Here is a 12,380-nt window from a genome sequence, read left to right on the forward strand (position 1 = left end):
AGCTAAGAACTTGCTTTATGTATTGGATGCCTATATATTTAGGATAGTTAGCTCTTCTTGTTGCATTGATTCCTTTACCAATATGTAATGCCCTTCTTTGTCTCTTTTGATCTTTGTTGGTTTAACGTCTGTTTTATCAGTGACTAGGGTTGCAACCCCTGCTTTTTTTTTTTTTTTGCTTTCTGTTTGCTTGGTAAACGTTCCTCCATTCCTTTATTTTGAACCTATGTGTGTCTTTGCCCATGAGATGGGTCTCCTGAATACAGCACACTGATGGGTCTTGACTCTTTATCCAATTTGCCAGTCTGTCTTTTAATAGGGGCATTTAGCCTGCTTACATTTAAGGTTAATATTGTTATGTGTAAATTTGATCCTGTCATTATGATACTAATTGGTTATTTTGCTTGTTAGTTGATGCAGTTTCTTCATAGTGTCAATGGTCTTTACCAGTTGGTAAGTTTTTATAGTGGTTGGTACCAGTTTTTCCTTTCCATGTTTAGTGCTTCCTTCAGGAGCTCTTATAAGGCAGGCCTGGTGGTGACAGAATCTCTCAGCATTTACTTGTCTGTAAAGGAGTTTATTTCTCCTTCACTTATGAAGCTTAGTTTGACTGGATATGAAATTCTGGGTTGAAAATTCTTTTCTTTAAAAATGTTGAATCTTGGCCCCCACTCTCTTCTGGCTTGCAGGGTTTCTGCAGAGAGATCAGCTGTTAGTCTGATGTGTTTCCCTTTGTGGGTAACCTGACCTTTCTCTCTGGCTGCCCTTAACATTGTTTCCTTCATTTCAACCTTGGTGAATCTGAGGATTATGTGTCTTGGGGTTGCTCTTCTCGAGGAGTATCTTTGTGATATTCTCTGTATTTCTTGAATTTGAATGTTGGCCTGTCTTGCTAGGTTGGGGAAGTTCTTCTGGGTAATATCCTGAAGTGTGTTTTCTAACTTGGTTCCATTCTCCTCATCACTTTCAGGTAAACCAATCAAACATAGGTTTGGTCTTTTCACATAGTCCCATATTTCTGGGGGTTTTGTTCATTTCTTTTTATTCTTTTTTCTCTAATCATGGCTTCACACTTTATTTCGATGAGTTAATTTTCAATCTCTGATATCCTTTCCTCTGCTTAATTGACTCAGCTATTGATAATTGTGTAAGCATCACGAAGTTCTTATGCTGTGTTTTTTAGCTCCATCAGGTCATTTATTTTCTTCTCTAAACTGGTTATTCTAGTTAACAATTCGTCTAACCTGAGATGCCCTGCCCAGACATGGGGAATCTAGAGAGGCAGTCTGGCTACAGCGGCTTTGCCAAGCTTCAGTGGGCTCTGCCTACTTGGAACTTTCCAGAGGCTTTGTTTACACTGTGAGGGGAAAAGTACCTACTCAAGCCTCAGTAATGGTAGATGCCTCTCCTTTTACCAAGCTAGAGCGTCCCAGGTTGACTTCAGACTGCTGTGCTTGCAGTGAGAATTTCAAGCCGGTTGATCTTAGATTGCTTGGCTCTGTGGGGGTGGGATCTGCTGAGCTAGACCACTTGGTTTTCTGGCTTTAGCCCCCTTTACAAGGGAGCAAATGGTTCTGTCTTGCTGTAATTCCAGGCTCCTCTGGGGTATGAAAAAAAAACTCTTGCAGTTAGCTCAATGTCTGCCCAAATGGCCGTCCAGTTTTGTGCTTGAAATCCGGGGCCCTGGTGATGTAGGCACTGGAGGGAATCTCCTGGTCTGTGGGTTGCAAAGACCGTGGGAAAAGCGTAATATCTGGGTTGGAGTGCACTGTTCCTCATGCCACAGTCCCTTATGGCTTCCCTTGGCTAGGGGAGGGAGTTCACTGAACCCTTGTGCTTTCTGGGTGAGGTGATGCCCCACCCTGCTTCGGCTCATCCTCTGTGGGCTGCACCCACCGTCTAACCTGTCCCAATGAGATGAGCCAGGTACCTCAGTTGAAAATGCAGAAATTACCTGCCTCCTGTGTTGATCTCGCTGGAAGCTGCAGACCAGAGCTGTTCCTATTTGGCCATCTTGACAGCCACCATAGTAATTTCTACAGTTGATTTTTATCAACAAACCATTTTTTGTTCCTGTTGATTTTTCTCTATTGTTTTTCTCCTTTATATTTTATCTTTTCTCTAATCTTTATTATTTCTTTGGCTTGCTTTGGGTTTAATTTGCACTTATTTTTCTAGTTTCTTAAGGTGTAAAGTTAGGTTGTTAATTTGAGATTTTTAAAAAAATATAGGTGTTTACAGCTATAAAAATTTCCCCTGAATACTGCTTTTGCTGCCTCGTATACATTTTGGTATGTTGTGCTTTGATTTGCATTTTATCTGAAAGTATTTTCCTGTTTTTCTAGTGATTTCTTTCTTAACCTATTGTTTAAGAATATGTTATTTAATTTCTGTGAACTTGAAAATTTTCTAGTTTTCCTTCTTTTATTGATTTCTAGCCTCATTTCGTTGTTGTAGAAGATACTTGGTGTGATTTATATATTTTGAAGTTGATTGAAAATTGTGTTATGACCTAAATTATGGTTTATTCTGGAGAATGTTTCATGTAAACTTGAGAAGAATACATATTCTTCCATTTTTGGTAGAGTGTTCTATATATGTCTGTTAGGCCTTGTTGCTTTATAGTGTTGTTCAAGTCATCTGGTTCCTTATTTATTTTCTATGTGTTCTATCCATTACTAAAAGTGGGCTATTGAAGTTTCCAACTATTATTCCACAGTTTCCAATTATTATCCTAATTATATAGTTGTCCTGTCTTCTAGCCTATTTTCTCTCTTCAGTTTTGTCACTGTTTGCTTTATACATTCTCAGGCTCTCTAGCTTGATGTGTATACATTTATAATTGTTATATCATTTGATGAATGGATCCTTTTATCCTTATAAAATATATTGCTTTGTCTTTTGCAATAGTTTTTGATGTAAAATCCATTTTTTGCTGATATCAGGATAGCCAACCTGGCTCTCTTTTTGTTGTTGTTTGCATGGAATATTTTTTTCTATCCTTTCATTGTTAACCTATTATGTCTTTGGGTCTAAAATTGGTCTCTTATAAGCAGCAACTAACTGGATCATGTTTTTAAAAAATTTGTTCTACCATCTCTGTTTTTTAATTGGTTTAATTCATTTACAGTTATAGTGCCAACTGATAATGAAGAACTTATTTTTGCCATTGTGCTATTGTATTTTCTATATATCACGTCTTTTTTGTTTCTCAGTTTCTCCAATATTGCCTCCTCTGTGTTTGATTGGATTTTTTAGTGTAATATTTTGATATCCTCTTCATTTCCTTTTCAATATATTTTAAATTATTTTCTTAGTAGTTACCATGGGGGATTACAATTAATATTCTAAATTTATAACAATCTAGTTCTTAATTTCAGCAGCATACATTAATTCTGCTCCTACTCAGCTCCATTTTTCCCTTTATGTTGTTATTGTCACAAATTGTATCTTTATGCATATGTGCCCATTAACATAGATTTATAATTATTGTTTTATGCATTTGTGTTTTAAATCATACAGGAAATAAAAAGGGAAATTACATGCCCAAAATACATTAATACTAGGTTTTACATTAACCGATGTAGTTACCTTATCAGTGACTTTTATTTCGTTGTATGACTTTAAGTTACTGTTTAGTATCATTTGATTTCAGCCTGAAGAATTCCTTTAACATTTCTTGTAGGGCAAGTCTGTCAGTGAACTTTTATCTGTCAATGTCTTAATTTCTTCTTCATTTTTGAAGTATTTTGCTGTATATAAATTCCTGATTGGCATTTTTTTCCCTTTCTGTATTTTAAATATTTTATTCCACTCCCTTTTGACCTCCATAGTTTCTCATAAAAATAGGTTGTTAATCTTACTGAGGATGCCTTGTATGTGATAAATCCCTTCTCTCTTGCTGATTTCAAGATTTTTTTCTTTGTCTTTATTGGCAGTTTGATTATAATGTGTCTTTGTGTGGATCTCATTGAGTTTGTCTTGCTTGGAGTTTGTTGAGATTCCTGGATGTGTAGCATCACATCTTTCATCAAATTTTGGAAGTTTTTGGATAATGTTTCTTCCTTTCTCTCTTTTCTGTTTCTGTAACCCATAATGTGTATGTTGGTGTACTTGATGATGTCCCATAGGTCCCATAGACTCTGTTTATTTTGCTTCATTCATTTTTTTTGTCTGTTCATAAGACTGGGTAAGTATAATTGTCCTGTCTTCAAGTTTGATAAATATTTCTTTTGCCTGAGCAAATTGGCTTTTGAACCCCTCTTGTGAATTTTTATTTTAATCTCTCATATTTTTCATCTCTATTACTTCTACTGGGTTCTTTTTAAAAAATAATCTCTATTTTTTATTGATATTTCTTACTCTTTTATAAATAGTTTGCCTAATGTCATTTAGTTATTTACTCATGGTTTCCTTTAATTCTTTGAGCATCTTTAAGCCAGTTAATTTTAAAGTCTTTGCTTAGTAAATTCGACATCTGGGCTTCCTCAGGAATGGTCTCTCTCATTTTTTTCCCCACGAATGGGTCATACTTTTCTGTTTTTTGTGTGCTTCATAATTTTTTTTGTTGAGAACTGGACATTTTGAATACTGTAATGTGGCAATTTTGGAAATCAAGTTTTGCCTTCTACATGAAGGGTTGTTGTTGTTGCTTGATGAAGGCAGCAGTTGTTCATTTGTTTAGGGACTTTTCCAAATTGTTTTGAAAAAACTATATTCCTTGTTATGTGTGGTTCCTGAAGCCTATGTTTTGTTATCTTCATGGTCAGCCAACACACTGACAGAGATTTTCTTAAATGCCTGGATTTTGTAAGAGAAGAAAAGTAAAGTATATTCTTTTTAACTTCCTTCAGCTGATGCCTGGGAAGTTGCTTCAGCCCATCATGGTTGAACCACCTGTGTACTGGCCCCTCAGTGAACTTCCAAACAGATCAAAATACAGAAAACCAATTTTTTTTTTAAGAGAAGGTTCCTGTTGTTCACTTTGGCACTAGCAAATTGCACCAGACATACAGGCCATTGTCCCCATGCTGCTTTCCACAGGGCTTAAGGATAGTAGTTGCTATACATAACACTGACATTCACCAAAATTTACTAGTTTCTTTCTTCATCAAGCACTCCTCTAGACACTGCAAATGTTCAGCTAGACTTGAGTTCTGAAGTAGTTGGTTATGACAGTTCGTGTCAACTCAATTGTTTTGGTAAAGGGATTCATCCTACTCCACTGTCTTCCATGACATCACTTTCCTCCATGTTCATTCTTAAAAGCTTTCCAGTTTAAATAAGTTAGTCACTCATTGGTAATTGAATGGGAGGAGTAAGAGAAAGAAATGAAAATAAGTTTCTATAAGAAAATATAAACCATAAGGATCATCAATAAATATTTATAAATGGTTCAAATAGTATAAACCCTCAGATGAATGCTACAGGGTTTTCCTAATTTCAGTTCAGTATATAAAACTGCTCTTTGGCTGGGTGTGGTGGCTCACACCTGTAATTCCAGCACTTTGAGAGGCTGAGGTGAGCAGATCACAAGGTCAGGAGTTTGAGACCAGCCTGACCAACATGGTGAAACCCTATCTCTACTAAAAATACAAGAATTAACCAGGCGTGGTAGCACACACCTGTAATCTCAGCTACTCAGGTGGCTGAAGCAGGATAATTGCTTGAACCCGGGAGGTGGAAGTTGCAGCGAGCAGAGATCACACCACTGCACTCCAGCTTAGGCGACAGAGCAAGACTCCTTCTCAAAAAAACAAAAAATAAAAAACAACCAAAACAACAACAACAAAACCTGCCCTTTAGTAAGTTTTTATACAAGTGCAGCATTGGTAGAGTGGATGTCTTCCTTGGGAGGATTGACAGATCACGTTGATTGCCATCCTGAGATTAGCATTGTCATTGTAACGTGAACTGAGAGATGGAGTCTGTGGAACAGTCTTTTCTCTTATTGCTGACATATATGCCATATTGTATGTCTTTCTACTTAGTCCCCCTTCCCAAATCTGTGGGTGGGTCATGAATCAATTGCTTCATGGCTGTATGCAGTCTGCAGGCCTTATGTTGTGTAGGCCTGCTATAGACAATGCTCTTTAATTGGGCAGAAAAGTTGCTGCATTGGCTTCTTTCCCATTTAAAAAAGCTGAGTACATGCTGTTATTGCAGCATTTCCAGTCTATGCCAGCTTGAGGAGCAAGTCCCAGGATTGGAAATCAAACTAGGGGCTCCACATGGTAATACATAGCACTGCATTTTGACTGTTGAGTCTGATTGTATTTATAATTATGAGGAGGCACTTTATTGAAAGTAGATTAATATGTGTTTACTCATTCTGGAAATTCACTAGACTTCAGATGCTTTTTGAGTTCCACTTAAGATGATTTTCATTTAAGTTTTTGGTAACTACTCAGAAAGAATAATAGAGTACATTTGGGGAAAAATGCTTTCAATGAGAGATTGTGTTGGCTGATTGGCTAGCTGCCTCTCTCATCGCTACTCAGAATGCTACAGGTGATAGCAAATTTCATCTTTTAAAGATGTGAGTGAATAAAAGTGGCAAAGTGGAAGAGACTTGTTTACCTTTTTTCTTGGTCTAAATTAAACACAAATTTTGGTGAAAATAAGTAAAATAATTTCCTGTTGATTTAAGTTGTTGCATTTCATGTTGAATTCTAAACTCTGCAGAAAGGGGGTTGTGATGGAATGCTTATCAAAATATTAGCTATATAATGAAAAATTGCGTATAGTATCTTGATAGTGTAAAAACTTTCCTTAAAATACCCTTTTTTTGTAATTAAAATGTCTAAATTATAATCATCTACTAAGAAACAAATAGTTTTAATCTTTTTTGTTGTTCTCCATGTAATGTTAATGTCATGTACATTAGTATTGATGTTTCAGTTTAATATTACTTTCTCTGGAACTGAAATTGCTAACATCATAGCTTTGGTAATGTACATTTGAATATTTAATATGTTGCTATAAACAACTTCTCTAATGCTACATTTTCATTGTATACATGGGCCTTCTGTTAGTGCAGGCATTTAAGCAAACTTGCTTTCTATTTCCTGTTATATATACAATGCAAAGTATTCCCACCTGATATTTACCCTAAGTTTCACCTGGGAAACAACATGATTTGAAAAATGTTTTTGTTGTATGTTGCTTAAATCAAGCTTTGGTTTGAATCAAACCAAATGATGAAAACTTAGTCCAGCCTTCTTTACAGCAGAATGCAATTACCTCTAAGGCCTATAGTAAAAAGACCAACTAATTGAGAACACTTGTCTTTGTTTTCGTTTAGCAAAGATTCTTATTAAGAAATGTCCATTTTTTTTTTCAATTCAAAAAGGTGGTTTATAGTTAATGAACTAAGAGTTAGGAGTTCTGAAAAAATCAAAGTATGTGCAGGTTATCTTCTTCCTCGAGGGGATATCTACTACTGCTGTGCTCGTGTGAAGTAATAATGAGATACCATAAGCAAACAGTAGATGATTCATGTCAGATGGTTTTCCAATAATGTTAGGAAGGAAAAGCAGCTGATGTATGGGATATTGAAGGCAGATTAAGTTGTTAATGTATATTAGTATATTCTTAATTTCCTTTTAATTGAAAAAGACATATTGACTTTAATTAGAACCATTTCACAGGAACTGTCAATTAGCACATGTCAAACTAGTTAATTCAGAACAGAATTCTTTTAATTAGGGTCTGCTTTCCTTTAACTATGGGGCCAATGAATTCAGCCTTTCCTTATCTAGATTTTAAATGTCTCTAAGACATATAATACAAATGTAGACTCTTATCTATTATTAGAAGCCCATATGGATAACATTAAAATGATGATGCTGGCATTGTTCATGCAGCACAAATCAGAGTCCCTTTATGACTGTTACAAAAAAAATGGCTTTGAACAAAGGCTACTTTAAGTACCAGATTTATCCTACTTTAAAGAGACTACAAAATTTATGACATGCATGTTCACATTTAAAGTATTATTTAATATGTCTGCTCAAATAAATGGGCCTATTCAAACGTTTTGTGTGTTCTATCAGCCGAAGACACATAGAACATTGTCAAACCATACAGCAACATTTTTCCCTTAAATGAACTGTAATCAAAAAGAGAAAACAGACTGAATGATTTTTTGGCACAACATAAAAATAGCATTGTTAACTTTCATTGCTTTCAAAGATTTAATACCAATAGTTGATACAGTGACTAAACTCTAGTAGTGAACTAATGTGATTTTAGTAATCAGACAGTGTAAAATCTGGAACTTGGCTGTTGCTTAATATAATGATGTGGAATTATAGCATTTTAATTACTGGCATGAAGTACATACAGTGAATGTGGGGGGTCAAGGCTGTGTGGTGATCACCTACAAAACAGGTGTGCTCAAAATTAAAGGAAGAAAATTAAGTGATACTGAAAGGGGCAATTAATATGAAATCTAGCTTTCTTTTATCATATGAGATTTAGCAACTGTTTTACTGAGTTGTAGCAAATGATGATTACAAAAGTTAATGACAGGAATATTTAATAAGCTAAACTCTAGATTCAAAAGGAATTATCTAGTAAGATACTTACTCATCCTGCGATAGGTACATTTAACTTAATGAAAGCAGTTGTGTTCCCTTCTAGGGTGTGCTGTCCTGTGATTGTATCAGTGGCTGCATTTGTTCCATTGAAATCAAGTGAAAAATTGTAGTAATCTGCTAATTCTGGTTAATGTAGGCAGAATAACAAAGGCAACAAACAAACAGGTGAAAAAAAGCAACAAAATTCCTTTGTTTTTCTTCTAGAGTTGACTTTCCTTCCTCTTCTCAACTATTTCTAGAGGTGCTTTCTGCTGTGTGTTTAAAAGACACGGGCTGTGTTCAGCCATCCATATTTTGTGCAGGTCTATAGCTTTTAACTTTTTAGAGTCATATAGTCCTTTTAGTCCCTGATGACAGATATGGATCTTTGTCTCAGAAAAATCCACGTAGGCATACACACACTAAAATTTTCAGGATGGGAAATTATCTTTGCTATAGACTGAATGTTTGTGTTCTCCCCAAATTCATATGTTGAAACCTAATCTGCAGTGTGTTGGCTTGGCCTTTAGTAGGTAATTAAGTCATAAGAGTCATGATTAGGGTAGAGAGATTAGGTCATAGGAGCTCTCATGAATGGTATTAGTGCCATTATAAAAAGATACTTCCAGAGAACTGCTTTGCCCCTTCTGCCATGTGAAGACAATGAATGACTAGACACCCATCTATGAGTTAGGAAGCAGGCCCTCACCAGCCACTGAATCTGTTAGTTCCTTTATCTTAGACTTCCCAGCCTCCAGAGCTGTAAGAAGTAAGTTTCTGTTGCTTATAGCCATCTAGACTATGGTATTCTGTTATAGCAGCCTGAATGGACTAAGACATTCTTAAAAAATAATTTTAGTACAGCCTGCTGAAAGATGGAACTTCAGTTTAATATTACTGAGTACTTGTACTGTTATAGGCAGTTTGGTTCTGGGAGTCTAACAGTGAGTAAGACAAGGATCCTGAGCAAGTAACTGTGACAAGTTATTGACATGTTATTAGAATTACTATACAATTCTTTTTCTTAAGCATGTTTTACTTTCTAAATCAATTAAAATTTGGTCTATCTTAACAAATCTTGTACAAGTGATACATGTGATAAGATTGACAATTTTATATACAAATTGCCTGAAAAATATAATTATTGAAACATTAGAGGAGATAAATTTTGTGTTATAAGTTTAACTCAGCTGATTTAGTTAACCCTTTCCACTTTATTTATAATTATGTTCTGGTTAATAATATCAAGTAATATTAATATTATAGTTTTAATTTATCTTTTAGCTCTGTTTATTAATCTAAATTCTATAATTTATAATTATTTACAAAGAAGACATAAAGGATACTGATATTTTCATAAGCTAGTTTCATTTGAACTCAAAGCTAATTATATAAATGATCTTGGAGAGTTGCTAATTAATTTCTCAAGTATCCATGAGTAGGTAATCTATACTGTGCCAGGGTTTAAATTTGAATGGTGGCTAAGCAAGGTCTACTTTCCAGAATATCAACCAGAGTCTGTTGTTCTATGGGATAGTCTCAATTCCTTTGTATCTTAACAAGGGATTGGAGTGTGTGTGTGTGTGTGTGTGTGTGTGTGTGTGTGTGTGTGTGTTTGGTCTTTAAGAATATACTATAGCATTCTTCAATGTATATATTGAAGCATACTTTTATATATATATTTAAGGGTTTATTAAAACCTCAAATAAGCCTGGCAGATGGGAAAGGGGATACCAACTTCAGTTAACCTGATTGTTAATAATAATTGAAATCTTGGAGTAGGAAAAAGTGTGTGGGGAATGTAACTAATTATATACTTGTGAGGCAATGGGAGGCTTCCAAAGAAACCTCTGTATATTTAATATTTTCCCTTGGGCTGACAATACTGATTAAATAGGTAAGAGTGAACTGTAAGTATTTTTAGATAAAATATTTTAGAATTAATTTATCCTATCTGCTAAAGATCAACAGAACATATTGGCAGAAAAGAATAATTCATCTCTTTATTTCTCAGAAAGAAACTGGTTTACTTTATATATGGCAAATTTTAGAACATTTATCTGACAGTATCCATATCTGTTCATTTTTATTGGTGCATCAGTAATGTATTGTTTTTAGTCCCAATTTGTTCCTTGATTGTCTGTAGCAATTTAAACTTTAAACTAAGTAATAGCAAGGAAAAGCCACCCTTGGTGCATTTGGCAACAACAAAAATATTTGAACTTTGGAAATTTATGTGACACATAGCCTTAACTTGGTTTAATCGTCTTAATGGTATAGGTGGTGTATGTTTTATATATTGATAAAAATAGGCAAAAATTGTTCAGGTCCTGTTTGAATCAAAACTATAGGCATTTAATTTTGACTTAGCAGCATTTTAACAAGTTATTTAAATGATTAGGAGCTGTTATTTCAAATATCCAAAATAGGAAATTTTTAGAAATTACTGGAATGCTCTGTTTAAAGGGAAGGTAATGTTCAGATTAAAAATTTTAATTATTAGATTTTCAGAGTTAAAATGGAAACATTCTTAATTATTTTATCCATTCTAGATTTTTATTCAATTTAGTGTTGGTTTGCTTAGATACTAAATATACCACTCTGTGTATGTGATTTCTGGTTTTTTTTTGTATATATGTGAATATCTTCCCACTCCCAAAAATAACCCACAGATTTTTCTACCTAATGATCAGTTATCTGAAATGTCAATTAAATATTTTACATATATGTATAATCATTCAGCAAATTTAATTTTTTATATCTAGAATGACAGTATATTCATGTAGCTTATGGAGAGTAGCTAAGAGATATTTACTTATTTGTTTCTATTTTTATTTTAGTTAGTATCAAGTTAATTTGGTTCAATAACACAAGTATTTATTGCACACCTACTATTTCCTGGCACAAGATATTAGGCATTATCTTGTTGAACATTAGTTAAAACATTTGTCTTTCTTTTAACTTAATTATGTGGACTGTGTCAAAAACTATTAATGATCAGCAAATTCATGATTGTCTTTTTCAAAATTATTTAGTGCTTTATAGTTGAAATATTTTCAAGTCCATTATCTTATGCAAGCCAAACAATCTCATCATTACAGTGTAATTTCCTTCATTGATGTCATTAAGGATTCTGCATTTGAAAAGGCTGGGTTCAAATTACAGCAACCCTATTTACCAGCTTTGTGAACTTAGATAAGTTATCTAACCTCTCTGAGCTTCAGTTCCTTCCTCTGAAAATGGGTAATAATACATACTGTATAGTATTGCAAGGATTAAATGAAATAAATAAAGGGTTTAGATGGTACTTGTTACATACTCAATGAATGAATATTGGTTCTATACCTTTTGCTTTTTTTTTCTTTTTTCTTTTTTTTTTTTATTATACTTTTAAGTTCTAGAGTACATGTGCACAACGTGCAGGTTTGTTACGTATGTATACATGTGCCATGTTGGTGTGCTGCACCCATTAACTTGTCATTTACATTAGGTATATCTCCTAATGCTATCTCTCCCCCTCCCCGCTCACCACAATAGAACCCGGTGTGTGATGTTCCCCTTCCTGTGTCCAAGTGATCTCACTGTTCAATTCCCACCTATGAGTGAGAACTTGCAGTATTTGGTTTTCTGTTCTTGTGATAGTTTGCTGAGAATGATGGTTTCCAGCTACATCCATGTCCCTACAAAGGACATGAACTCATCTTTTTATGGCCGCATGGTATTCCATGGTGTATATGTGCCACATTTTCTTAATCCAGTCTGTCACTGATGGACATTTGGGTTGACTCCAAGTCTTTGCTA

At 34.5% G+C, this 12,380-nt stretch overlaps 1 long non-coding RNA gene across 1 annotated transcript in view; it reads left to right on the forward strand.

The window, feature by feature from the left end:
* LOC105546305 overlaps positions 1-12,380 on the forward strand; it is a 162,435-nt gene that overhangs the window by 88,850 nt on the left and 61,205 nt on the right. The window contains exon 5 of the long non-coding RNA XR_001007074.1: positions 1,278-1,281. This is a non-coding gene — a long non-coding RNA (uncharacterized LOC105546305). The remainder of the gene's footprint in view (positions 1-1,277; positions 1,282-12,380) is intronic.

The sequence above is a fragment of the Mandrillus leucophaeus genome, unplaced genomic scaffold (assembly GCF_000951045.1).
Source record: "Mandrillus leucophaeus isolate KB7577 unplaced genomic scaffold, Mleu.le_1.0 Scaffold353, whole genome shotgun sequence".
NCBI classification, from domain to species: Eukaryota; Metazoa; Chordata; class Mammalia; order Primates; family Cercopithecidae; genus Mandrillus; species Mandrillus leucophaeus.